At 47.8% G+C, this 12,902-nt stretch overlaps 1 protein-coding gene across 2 annotated transcripts in view; it reads left to right on the top strand.

Moving 5' to 3' along the window:
* The window catches only part of LOC101289752 (actin related protein 3B), a 176,149-nt gene that overhangs the window by 158,500 nt on the left and 4,747 nt on the right, over positions 1-12,902 (top strand). Inside the window, exon 13 of one of the 2 annotated variants that reach the window (XR_007479400.1) lies at positions 2,100-2,472. The exons of the other annotated variant lie outside the window; for it this stretch is intronic. The gene's annotated coding sequence lies outside the window, so the exon portion shown is untranslated. Of the gene's footprint in view, positions 1-2,099; positions 2,473-12,902 lie in introns of those variants that run through there. 2 annotated transcript variants of the gene reach the window in all.

The raw sequence follows: 12,902 nt of genomic DNA, 5'->3' as shown, positions 1-12,902 counted from the left end.
CTGAAGCCTAGGCTCTGTCTCTGTCCTCTTTCTCCCGCCTCCTGCCTGCCTCCGCCTTGATTGTACAGCCCCAAAGCAATTTCCTGTTCTCTTTCTTTTATTTTTCTTGTTCCCTCACATCACCTGGACAGAAGGAGGAGGGGACTGTAAATGCTGGCCGTTAATGCCGGATTTTTAATTTTTTTAATTTTGTGTAGCATTTAATGTTATTGAAGTATAGTTGGTTTCCAATGTTGTGTTAGTTTCAGGTGTACAGAAAATGATTAAAGTGATTCATATATATATATATATACACATATATATATATATATTCTTTTTCAAACTTTTTTTCCTTATAGGATATTACTGACTATAGTTCCTTGTGTTATACACTAGGTCCCTGTTGTTTATCTATTTTATATATAGTAGTGTGTATATGTTAATCCCAAATTCCTAATTTATCCCTCACCCCCCTTTCCCCTTTGGGAACCGTAAGTTTGTTTTCTATGTCTCTAAATCTATTTCTGTTCTGTAAATAAGTTCATTTGTATTATTTTTTTAGATTCCACATATAAGCAATATCGTATGGTATTTGTCTGACTTACTTCACTTAGTATGATAATCTCTAGGTCCATCCATGTTGCTGGAAATGGCATTATTTCATTCTTTTTCGTGGCTAAGATTCCATTGTATATGTATACCACCTCTTCTTTATCCATTCATCTGTTGATGGGCACTTAGGTTGCTTCCATGGCTTGACTATTGTAAATAGTGTTGCTGTGAACACAGGGGTGCATGTATCTTTTTGAATTGAAGTTTTCTCCGGGTATATGCCCAAGAGTGGGATTGCAGAATCGTATGGTAGCTCTATTTTTAGTTTTTTAAGGAAGCTCCATACTGTTTTCCATAGTGGCTACACCAATTTACATTCCCACCAACGGTGTAGGAGGGTTCCCTTTTCTCCACACCCTCTCACATGCTGGATATTATAGTAAAAGAAACTCCATGCTTAAAAATTTCACAGTGCAACTGCCTGAAATTCTAGCCACTGATTTAGCCGGCCAACTCCGATGACAGGCATCGACAGGGCTATTGGAACCTCGAGGTAGATTATGGGACATCCTAAAATAACATTCTCAACCTGCAGGCAGAGGAGTTATTGCGTGGGGTCCGAACATTGTCTAATTTGAATAACTGTCTTGCCCATATTTATCCAAATTTTTAAAAAAATGCCCAAGGACACATGGTGATCAGTAAACTATCAGTCTAAAGTATTTATTGAGTCCATAGTTGACACTTGGGACAACCAGTCAAGAGCAACTTATTCCATGCCACAGCCAAGGGGTCTGGCTGGTAGCAGTCATAGCATTTTCGGCTGCTGTGTGGACACCTGTGCAGTTTCCCCCTTAGCATCTACAGGAGGAGGTGGGGGTCAGCTTCCTCTAAGGTGTCACTAGGTGGCTTCTTCGGCATCCCTTTGGCCAGTTCTGAGGGAAGGGGTTAGATAGATGTGAGAGTGATGGTGTAAGCATCATTCTGGTACCCACCCTTGGCACCGGGGTGGGGATAGCACCTTTTCTAGGGGAGACCAGGCCGCAGCTCCCATGGGTCACAGTGAGTCTGTACCCATCTCTTGTGGTGCTGGACTGAAGCCAAAAGAACAAGACACCTGACAGGTGCCCAGTAACGAGCTGTTTCTTGCATTCAGGTTTAATTGAAACCCTCTTGCTGTAACAGCCTATCACCAGAAGTGATGGCAAACAGCTGGTTATACTGTCATATTCTTCATGATTCTAAATCACATTCAAGCCAACATTTTTCTTCATTGTCTACCTGTCACTTAGCGTGAGAGACCGAGCCGCACGTGGGAAGGGACTGGGAGAAGCTTGGATGTGGATTCTAAGCCAGCAGCCTGCTTGCTGAGAAGCCACTGTGTAACAGGGAAGACAAAAGGGAAGAACAAATCTGACTCAGAATTGGATCTGTTTCTTTTACTTTAACCTCTGTATTCTACGGCTTTTGCTACAAGTTAAGAACGTTGCCTATAGTCTGAAATATACAGGAGAGCCCATAGCCAAGGCTCTGACCTTGAAAGGTGTAACACTTTTCCATTCCTGTAGAGATACAAAGTTGCAGAAAGGAGAATAACATTTATCTTCTCAGAGGTTTACGAGAACTTCATGACCTGATGGACATGGGCAGCTGCAAGAACAAAGGATTCTACCATAAAGGAAGCCGCTATTCTAACTTGGGTAAGATGGCTCTTCGGGACATGAATCCACCATCTTCTCAGTCTGCTGGCTTTCTGAATAAAGGCTCTATTTCTTGACCCAACAACTTGTCTCTTGACTTACTGGCCTGTCATGTGACCAGCAGTGGGCGCTTGGACTCGGTAACAACTAGCTGCATGTGACCTCGGACAAGTCCCTCACCTTACTGGACCCCAGTTTCCTCATCTATAAAATAACCTAAAATTCGATGGCAATATCCTGGCTTTAGATCTGTATCCTTTGTGGTACAGCACTCTGGGCTGACTTCTGTCAGCCTCATTCAAAAAATTAGCAGAAAGTGAGCAGAAAGGATCATGGCAAACAGTGGTTTTGTTTGGAGGACCCACAGGAAGTCATTAGCTGTGCTTTCTCTCTCCTCAACCCCTCAATCAGCCACCTCGCTGCACATTCTGTAATAACAGCAAGCACATTCCATACCTGCTGCCCCTCTTCTAATGTATGCTTCATTCATTCAATGCTCACAACAACCTGCGAGGCTGGTACTATTATCATTTCCAGTTTTTACTTCGGGAAACGAAATATAAGGAGGCTTATGTGTTCGGGGTCACAAAGTTAGAAGTAGCAGAGCAGGGATTTGAACTAAGGAAATATGGCCTTAGAATCCAACCATTAATCACGATGAGCAGGTAGTGATGGGAATTCCTTTGGCTCTTGGGAATCCCTTTCCCATTGGGAGGGTAAGGGGAGCTTCAGGAAAGCACCACAGAAGGAGGAAAGAAGGAAGGAACATGGAGGCGTGGAGACGATGATTTCACTGTCCTTGGTGCTTGGCTAGGAACTGGTCCTGCATAACTAGCCTTGGATATTTTCAGGGAGGAAAAGGTGCATTTCATTTTGTTCTGTCTTTGAGCACAGGATGAAAGTCTCCCGGGGGGAGCTGAGTCCTTGTCTGCCTTTGTTCCTTCTCCTCTTCTTGTTTTGCTGAAAATGACTAGATTGACGCCAGGTGAATATCAATGGCTGTCCTCCGTCTCCCAGAGAGTCGCTCACAGTTTCTACACATATTACAACTCTGTCCTTTTAGGAGCAACAGTGGGTGGAAAGGAGAGGGTGGGAGAGCAGAGGCTTGTGTAAGACAGGCCTGGTGTGGAAGCAGGGTCTGCCTCTTTAAGGTGTGTGGCCTTCAGTCTCCTTTTCTTTGCTTGTAAAGGAGGAGGAAAGTTCTGTCTGCCTTGCAGTGTTGTAGTGAGGATTGAACAAGAAAACCTGTGCCCAGCACAACGCCCAGTGCCTCATAGGCATTCGGGTAATATGAGTTCCCCTTTCCCTTTTGTCACGTTTTCCTATTTCTTACATGCCTTTCTTCCATTTGCCTCTGGTCTCCCTTTCGCCTCCTGAGCTGTCCAGCACAGTCTGCTCAGCCTTGCATCTGAGATCCTTCGTGCGTCAAACGCTTTCCCTTCCAACTCTATGTGTGTGTCTCCTTGTGACAGTCCTTCCCTCCTGCCAGCCAGACGACCTTCTTCCCCTTCTCCACATACACCCAGGGAGCATCCCCCTTCCTGCTGGCAGACGGCTGCTTCTTACTGTGCCCTCATGTGGCAGACAGAGCAGGCCCTTCGACGTCTCCTCTGAGGACACTAATCCCATCATGAGGGCCTCATCCTCATGACCTCAGCTAATCCTAATCACCTCCCAAAGGCTTCATCTCCAAATACTGTTACCTCGAGGGTTAGGACTTCAACATATGAATTCACGGGGATCCAAACATTCAGTTCACAACAGAGCAAAACCTGAGGTTTCCCTGAGAAGAAGGAATTCTGCCTCAAGACTGCAGCCTCAACTCCTGCCTGGGTTTCCAGCCCTACAGATTTCAGACTCCTCAGAGTCACACGTGCCAGCTACTCGAAACCTCTCCCTCCAGCTGGCTAACGGGTGGAGAGATCTCCTACTGGTTCTGTTTCTCTGGAGACACCTGACTAATACAAACTTAGAGGCAGCTGTTGAGTTAATAATTTTCTGCCTTTCATGTTCGGGCCAGGAGTGACTTAAATCAGCCCAAATGAAGAAATTGAAACTCTGACACTTCTTTGGGAAAATAGTGACCCTGTTTGCCAAAGCTGATTTTCCGACTGTGGGCTCAAACTCCAGATCCTCCGCCAACCACTCTTCCTGCTGCCTCGGGGGTTTTATCGATTGAGTTTTCATTGGCAAGTTTCATCGAGAGCTGCTCTGGTCAACAGTGGCTGCCACCTGAGAGCCTAGAGACAATTTAACACCTGTAGTCATCGCTTTATCAAGCCTATTTCTTTATTCTCAATCCTTGCATTGTTTTAGAAATTTAGAAAAAGATGAGTTAGAAAAATGTGATAAAGGGTAACTGGGAGGGTGTGGTACATCCCCCAGAGACTGATTCTTCTTTCATTTCACCCAGTTTTTACCTGTTCCTTTAGACATTAATTCTCATCAATCGTCTTCATGTCAGGGTGGATTGTTTGATTGAAGTTTCATTGTCCACAATGTGTGTGTGTGGTTTTTTTTTTTTTTGGGGGGCACCGTGAGGGTTGCGGGATCTTAGTTTCCTGACCAGGGATTGAACAGGCACCCCCGGCAGTGAAAGCGCTGAGTCCTAACCACTGGACAGCCACGGAATTCCCCAAAATGTGTATAGATGTCATTTTTGAAGACATGAAGGACCAATTATTATAAATAATATTAATGATGCATTACAGTTGTGCAGCTTTGTACCAGAGAAAGCACTTTAATAAATCTTATTTCAGTTCATGTTTTAAACATTCCTGCACCAGAGCAAAGGCTCTATAGAAAAATCCCTTAACAGTCGTGAGCGATCTTTTTTCCAGGAGCCTTGTCAAGTCTTCAAAGTCAATTTGTCATTTCCCCCCTAAAATGGAACAAAATGTAATGGAAGCGTTTGAAGAATACCTTCAGACACGATAGGCAGAGAACAATACCGCCATACGGTGAGAAAGAAGCCGGATCCCCACGTGCTGAGTTTGGGGCTGTGCTTCCAGACCCTGAGGTCTTGGCGACCTTCCTGCCTGTGACCAGTGACCTCACTCGGCTTCTCAACCCATCTCAACCCCTGTATTTTCTTTGATGTCTCTTGGGTCATCAATCCCCTGTGACGGTTAAAACTGGAAACGTTGAATTTTTAAGGGTTTCCTGCAGGGCTGGCAAATGTGGAGCTTATTGTCAACATTTTCACACTCCAGACCTTTCGGCAGCAATATTCAATTGTTTACGGAAATACCTCCCACTTCTCTTTGGACTTGGCCTCAGATCCTTCTTTGATGTAGTATTTTAAGCAACCACTACCAACCAGTTAGAATTGGTTATAGATTTGATCCCTCTTTGCCGCTCTGGCATCTTATTATTATTTTGCCTCTCTAAAGTGATTGGAAGGATCCCATATGACTCACCCAGGCTCCGAGAATTGTGGAATATCAGAATAAGACACTTGGGAAATGGAAAGGCTCCCTCTACTTAATATTAACAGATGAGAAACTCTAGAGAAATGACATGCATCACCCAAGGACACGTACGGCATCAGGACCAGAACCTAGATTTCCCTGCCCGGTAATCTAGTAACATTCTTAATATCTTTCCAGAGAAGAGGAGAATCCCCTTGTTCTCCCTATTCTGAGTTAATGATAAAATTACAGGACATCTGTGTCCGAAGGAACCTGGTGCCCACCTGCTCCAGCTTCCTATCCAGTGTAGGTAGAGGACCATCTGGCTGTTATCTGAATATTTGAATATGTCCCATGGTCGAGACCTCTGTCAGGAGCCCTTTCCATGTTGGATGCTAGTAGAATTAAAATCTTCTTCCCTAGAGCTCTCGACAATTAGCACCAGTTTTTCCTTCTAAATGAGCCCTACCAACTGTGAATGTATTATCTTTCCCTGGGAAGACAGACATTTAACTTGGTTAAATGCATCTATTGCCACATGGTCCTTAAAAAGTAAGTCTAATGGTGAACATTTGAGCACAGTGTTGAGTGGGCAGGGAGATGCTTTCAGGCAGATGTTCTTTGGGGAAATTTCAAGCACTGCTTTCTCCTCTGCCTGCACGGCGAGGCCTGGTGCTCTCGGGGAGCACGAGGGCTTAGTGGGGTGTCTGTGGCCAGGGACCCACAGAGCAGGCGGTTGTCACAGGCTCCATGGAGGTCCTTTATCTGAGCGCGTCACTTCGTAGGTATTTTCTGAGGGTTAAAACGGTTTCCTCTAGGTATGTGAGCTTCATCCCAAGGGCCATTTTGACTGATGGTAATTTTTTCCACAATGTGAACCGTTTTGAAAAGAAGAGTGTGCTTTTCCAAGGCACTTTTGAACTGATCGTTTGCCATCAGCCTTTGACAAAGCTACATATTATGGGAAATACCAAAGGAGCAGCCCCACGCTCTGCTATAACTCAGGGAGCACATTAGGCGCTGAAATTCTAATACCTCATTTTCATGACAAACGATGCAGCAAGAGCCCCACATGGCCGCCCGTGAATCTCCCGTCCCGCCTGCAGTCACCCTGGGAGAAGGAACGTGCCCAACACTTAACCTCTCTGCTCTGGCACGTGGTTGCAGGAAGTGTACAGGGAAAGTTGAGCACAGGCTAGGGATGCCGTTCACGTGGCTCCGGTGCCCTAATAACTTGGAGTGGACTCAGTCTTCAAGCACGGGAACATGTCAGGAAACCAGGATTATAGTAGTCACACTTGACATTTCCCTGAATACAGAGGCCTTGGCAAAGGGGCGATTGACAGCCACAGGCGTGAAAACACCCCATCCACGAGAGCACGTTAATTGTGGTTAAAGTTAGGTCTCCAGGGGCTCTGTAAGAGGACCAGAAGGTTTCCAAGCAGCTTGTAAGCCTTCGTTTCATTCACTTGATATGCAGATGGCAGCAGGACTCAATGTTTGTATCAACCCTGGATGTCCCCAAGCGCATTCAGGCTTAGTTATGACAGTTTTCACCATAGGGCAGAATTCAGAAGTAGAAAACAGGTGAAATTGACCCTCATATAGAAGACTCGCAATTGAAATACAAGGTTCTCCAGAGAAACCAAACTAAAAGGATGTGTGTGCATGTGTGTGGACGTGGATGCGGTATATGTGTACGTATGTACGTATGTACGTAGAATAAGGGATTGGCTCATGTGATTATGGAAGCTAAGTTCCCGAATCTGCAGTCAGCAAGCTAGAGCCCTGGGAAAGCTAATGGTGTGGTTCAGTCTGACGGCCCGCAAGCTTAAGACTCAGGGAGAGCTGGTATTTCAGTTTGAGTCCAAAGGTCGGGAAAAAGGATGGTGTTCCAGCCTGATGGCCGCCGGGCAGGAGAAACTCCCTCTTGCTCAGCCTTTTGGTTCTATTCAGAGCTTCCTCTGATTGAATGAGACCCATCACATCAGGGAGAGCAATCTGCTTTGCTCAGTGTGTGGATTCAAATGTTAGCCTCATCCAGAAACGCCGGCACAGACACACCCAGAATAATGTCTAGCCACATATCTGGGGCCCCCACCATGACCCAGTCAAGCCGGCACATAAAATCAACCATCACAAGCCCACCCCTTGTCAGCTTGGCACCCGTACGCATCTCCTCAAACCATCCTTGATCTCCAGATAAAGACAATAATTCAAACCATCCTTAATCTCCAGATAAAGACAGTAATTCTGATCATAATTCTGCTCACATGATACAACTGTTCTGATTACAGCCCCCAAACGCACTGACACCTACTACAGACGAGGGGGGTAAAACCCTTGAGTTATGTTTACTCTTCTTGATACCCTGTAATTTAAACACTGTGATGTAAAATAACAACACTTAAACACTGTGCTATAAAGTCAATACATCTTATGTTACAAGATAAGGGAAAAAGAGAGGGAACAGAGCAGACATATTTGCCTAACACACATATTCATGACAGAATAAGGAGGAAATACTCATAACCATTACGTCCTTATTTCTGTAACTGGTCACCTGGTCATAGCTGGTATTCATAACTACCGTCTTCCACTTCCCATTCTGTATTCCCTTTGCTTTCAGCAAGCGCCTCAGCTGCTCATGACTCTTTACCTGGTGGGGTGACTCAAACCTTCATTCCTCAAGGGTCTGGGTCATTCATAATCCTGCCTAGATTGAGCTGTTGTAGTTTTGCATTGACCTTAATCACAGGACATGGAAATACTAAGACACGCCCTAAGGGATCTCCTGTATTCCAACATACTCTTGTTTACCTCCATTATGGCGCTGTAATCCAATACCCCCTGGTAGACAGGATCAGTAACTCCCTTCAGCCAGCGCAGTAACTCCCTTCTTTGCCTGTTGATTCAGAGGCATGAGGAACCCAACGTTGCTGGGTGTGGGGGGCAGTCTTAGCTTCTAGTTCAATGGAATCATTGTGTGTCTCCTGGTAGAAGCATTCCTCTCTCTCTACCCAAGACCTCTAGGCCAGCAGAGCATAAGTCATGGGGACGTGAAGTAAACATGTTGCGAGTGGGTCATTAGGGATGATAATGGCGCTACTTCATTGCCACCCCTTGATTCCTGGACCCATGAATCCAGGCCGTGGGAGAATAGACAGTGATTCAGAGCATATACAGCCTTCTGGAGAACCTTGCTCCAGCCCTGCAAGGCATTGCCACCTAGCTGGGGCTATAATTGAGTCTTCCAATGGCTGTTCCATCATTCTGTCAAGCCAGCTGCTTCAGGATGGTGGGAAACATGTATGATCAGAGAAGTCTGTGAGCGTGGGCCCGTTGCTGCACTTCTTTTGCTGTGAAGTGAGCTCCTTGTTCAGAAGCAATGCTGTGTGGAGGGCCATGATGGTGGAAAAGTCACTTTGGAAGTCTACAGAGGGTAGTTTGGGCAGGAAAAGTAACTCTATATGTGGAGTATCTGTTCTAGTGAGGACCAATAGCTGCCTCTTCCATGATGGAAGTGGTCTAATAACTTCAACCTTCCATCAGGTAACTGGCTAATCACCCTGGGGAATGGTACCATATTGGGAGCTCAGTGTTGGGCTCTGCGCTGGCAGGTTGGGCACTCAGGTGGCCATGGCCAGGTCAGCTTTGGTGGATGGAAGTCCGTGTTGCTGAGCCCATGCGTGATCTCCATCCCCGCCACCATGGCCGCTTTGTTCACGAGCCCATTGGGCAAAATAGGGGTGGCTGGGGAAAGAGGCTGACTGGCATTGACAGGTCATCTAGCCACTTGATTATTAAAAATCCTTCTCTACCCAAATGGCTTGGGTAGTTAGGGCCCTGGAAAAAGCTACAGTGGAGAGTCAGTAGCAGGGAGCTCTGAGTAAGAGGTGTGTAGATGGAGCCATGGTAGTGGACATGAAGTGTGAAGACGTTTATCACATGACAGTGCTCACCAGGGAGAAGCTACTTCAGAAGACTCGCTATCAACTGACCATACAGAGAGACTTGGCTGGCTGAAGTCGGCCAGCCTTTGTCACTAGCCGCCAGGGCTGGCGTCATGCACACATGTATAACGTGGCCATGGTGGCTGGGATGGAGACCAGGCAGCGTGGATTCCTATTCGCCAAGGCTGATCTAGCTACTGCCTCTGCTGGTGTCCAGCCTGTTAGCAGCAAAGACAAACACTAAACCCCAATATGGGTCTATCCCTTGAAGAGACCACACAGATTTTGGGTAGCAACAATGACTGCACTGGACCACTTCCATCCTTGAGAAGGGAACCATTAGTCTTCCTAGAATTGATGCGTATTCTGGGTATGTGTTTTTATTTCCTGCCTGCAGGGTCTTAGCCAGTACCGTCGACCAAGGGCTTACAGGGTAATTGACCCACTGCATAACATTTTTCCAGACCAAAGGACTCGCTTCCCAGCAAGGGAGGTGTAGTAGTGCATACACTGCATACACTGGAATAGGTGTCCCGAGAAACTGGATGCATTTTCCAGGTCAAGGGAGACTCTTTGCAAATGCACCAAAGTATGAAAACAAATCATGGGCACTGACTGTGGGATAATAAGAGTTGGGCTGTGGGAGCCAGCTCTGATGCCCTACCTGCCCGCACCTAGGGTGGGGTCTGTCTCGATCCTCCCTCTTAATCCACAAGGAGATCAGCCCTCATCCCTGGAAGGGTGAGGACAGTATTCTTTGCGAAAGGCACTCAAGTGTCTTCCACACCTTCAGTACTCCTCACGGTACATATTTGCTTTTCTCCATCACGTTTCCCGGCATCACCTGGGAGCACATTTACAAAGGAGACCGTGTGAATAAATCTGGATAGAAAACACATTAGCTATTTCTTAGTCCCATTCCAAAGCTTAGCCGAGTTTATTAGATTTGATTGAAGGATTTTATGTCTGGCCTGTGGGAGAGAGAGGGATTAAGCAATAAGGAGCTTTTCCCTTCGGGATCTCCAGATCCATCACCAGAGAATAGCGACGCTCCGGCTTCTTGGCCACTTTTCTTAAAATGCCAGATTCTCCTCCTTCACTTGTATTAATGAGATCAGTCAAAAATGATGAAGCCTTCTGCAGTTTTGCAAGCCATAAATTATCGAACAGAAAAGCTGGAGGGGAGATTAGAAAGAATCATAGCCCCAAACTTCATTCTGTAGATAAGGGAACCAGAGAGGTTAACTGACTTGCTTGAGGTCACATGGCGAGTTCCAGGTAGAGCGGTGAGTAGAGCCCAGGTCCTTGTCTCCTGAATCAGCGCTGCTTTTTATCCTCTTCTGCCCCCAGAAATGGAGACTGAACCACACAGGGACTGGGGGGTGAGAGGAGGGGGCGAAGGGGAGGTTCTTCCTGTGCTTTTTCTGCTTGAAGCAAGATACACAATTTCAAGCAGTAGGCAGCTCTGACATTTTACAAGAGACACCAGCAGAGTGATGTGTGGGGAAAGCTGCGGGGTGATGAGACCTGGGAAAAGGGCAAAGGGCAATGTGAACCTGTGACGAGAAAGTGCTCCTTGGTGATCTGCACTCTGGTGACACCGACCAGGTGTCCTATATTTCTGGCCACCGTCCACCCCCGCCAGGACAGACTCCCCCGTGAGGAGGTGACCTCTGCCCAGCTCGAGGGAGTGTTTCCTCCAGAGAGTAGAGGACGAGGCATCCAAGAACCTCAGAGCTGGGAGGCTCTGCCCTCGGTCCAGGCAGGACTGGGGTGTGGGCCCCCTGCTCCTCAGGGCTCCTTCTCAACCTCGGCTCTGCCGTCAGCTGAGGCTCCAGCTAGACTGAGGCAGGTGCCAGCAGCCTGGATATTTACGAGATCAGAGAGGCGCTATGTTCTTGGCTTATTTCTTGAGAAGGTGCCAATCTTCCTCTGTGTTGGCTCATTGGTAGATCGTGACTGTTGGGCATGGACATAAAAAGATACTGACTGTTTAACTGGAAGTGGGTTGACTCTTGGCTGTCGGAGATGAGCCTGGGCATGCCTCTGGGGGGGTGTGGGTCCAGGTGCAGGAGATGGAGGTGTCCTTCAGGCAGGAGAAGTGCAGCACTCGAGAGGTGATGGCCATCCTCGGTAAGGCAGGACGGGAGAGCCCAGGAGGAGTGGTCTGCCCGGGGCAGAAGGAACGGGGCTGTTTGGGGCTAGAAGCGCGCATTAGTGAATATCAGGGATGTCTGTGCACGGGCAGCAGTGGGCTGGGCACGGGAGGGGTTCAGGAGGTGTAGGGGAGCGTGGGGTGGGGGTGAGACAGCGTAGGAGACTGAGGCGGGTGCTGGGACCAGGCCTGGTGGTTGCGGCCAATCACCAGGGGACGGGGGTCACTGGTTACAACCAGGGCCCTTGCTCCCAGGCTGTGTCCTGTCCAAGCCGGCCGGCCTCTGGTCTGGCTGTGTGTGTCTTGCCCAGTGACCACCAGCCGTGGACCTCAGGCTGGTGCCTTGATGCTTCCTCCTGTAGCTCTACTTGGACGTATCCACTCTCTTCCAGGCGTTTAGTCACTCGGCATATTTCTCGAGTGCATATTACTGTGGGGCAGTGAATCTGGGGTGCCTGGACCGTAAGCCCGCTGGACCAGGGCTCCCTGATTTCCCACTGGGGGCGTTGCACTCCACTCAGCTTCCCACAACACTGGGGGTCTCGTTCCCTGGGAAGAGGGTCTGCAATTTCTCTGAGCCCCAATATTCTTGGGTGTTTCCAAAATAGCTCCCGTAGCGGACAGCTCTGCATCTCAGACCGCCTGCTCCCAGGCTGTCTGCTGGTAACCCCGCCGACAAAACTGCCCCTGCGGTTGCCCTATAGGACAGACTCCCAGCCTCCGAAACCTGCACAGTGCATTGGCACAACTCCCTGGACTGTTTGCCCAGTCAAGTCTGTTACCCCACACAGCGGGTGAGGCTGCCCCTGGCTCTGCTGGGTTCTAGTCGGCGACATCAAAGGCATGGCAGTGAACCGGTGGGGAGATCAGAGAGCGTGTGGGGGAAGCATCACTGCCTCTGCCAGGTGAGGGTAGGGACTCGAATTGGATCTTAAAGAATAGATGGGAAATTTGCGCATGGCAATTACGCGGTAGGCCTAGATCCACCTGCCTTGTCTACCGGGGACAAATTTCCATCCAATCTGCATTACCTTAATGATCTTCAGACGATGCATCACTGTAAGCAAATCCAAGCCGAGTGAAGCAGCTGAAGGCTGAGCAGGTGGTGAAGGAAGAAGCAGCAGCTAATGACGAAAGCAGATGGCTCTTTGGC

This window comes from Orcinus orca, chromosome 9 (genome assembly GCF_937001465.1).
Source record: "Orcinus orca chromosome 9, mOrcOrc1.1, whole genome shotgun sequence".
NCBI lineage: Eukaryota > Metazoa > Chordata > Mammalia > Artiodactyla > Delphinidae > Orcinus > Orcinus orca.
Note: the sequence above shows the minus strand (reverse complement) of the source record. Positions and strands in the feature narration are given on the sequence as shown.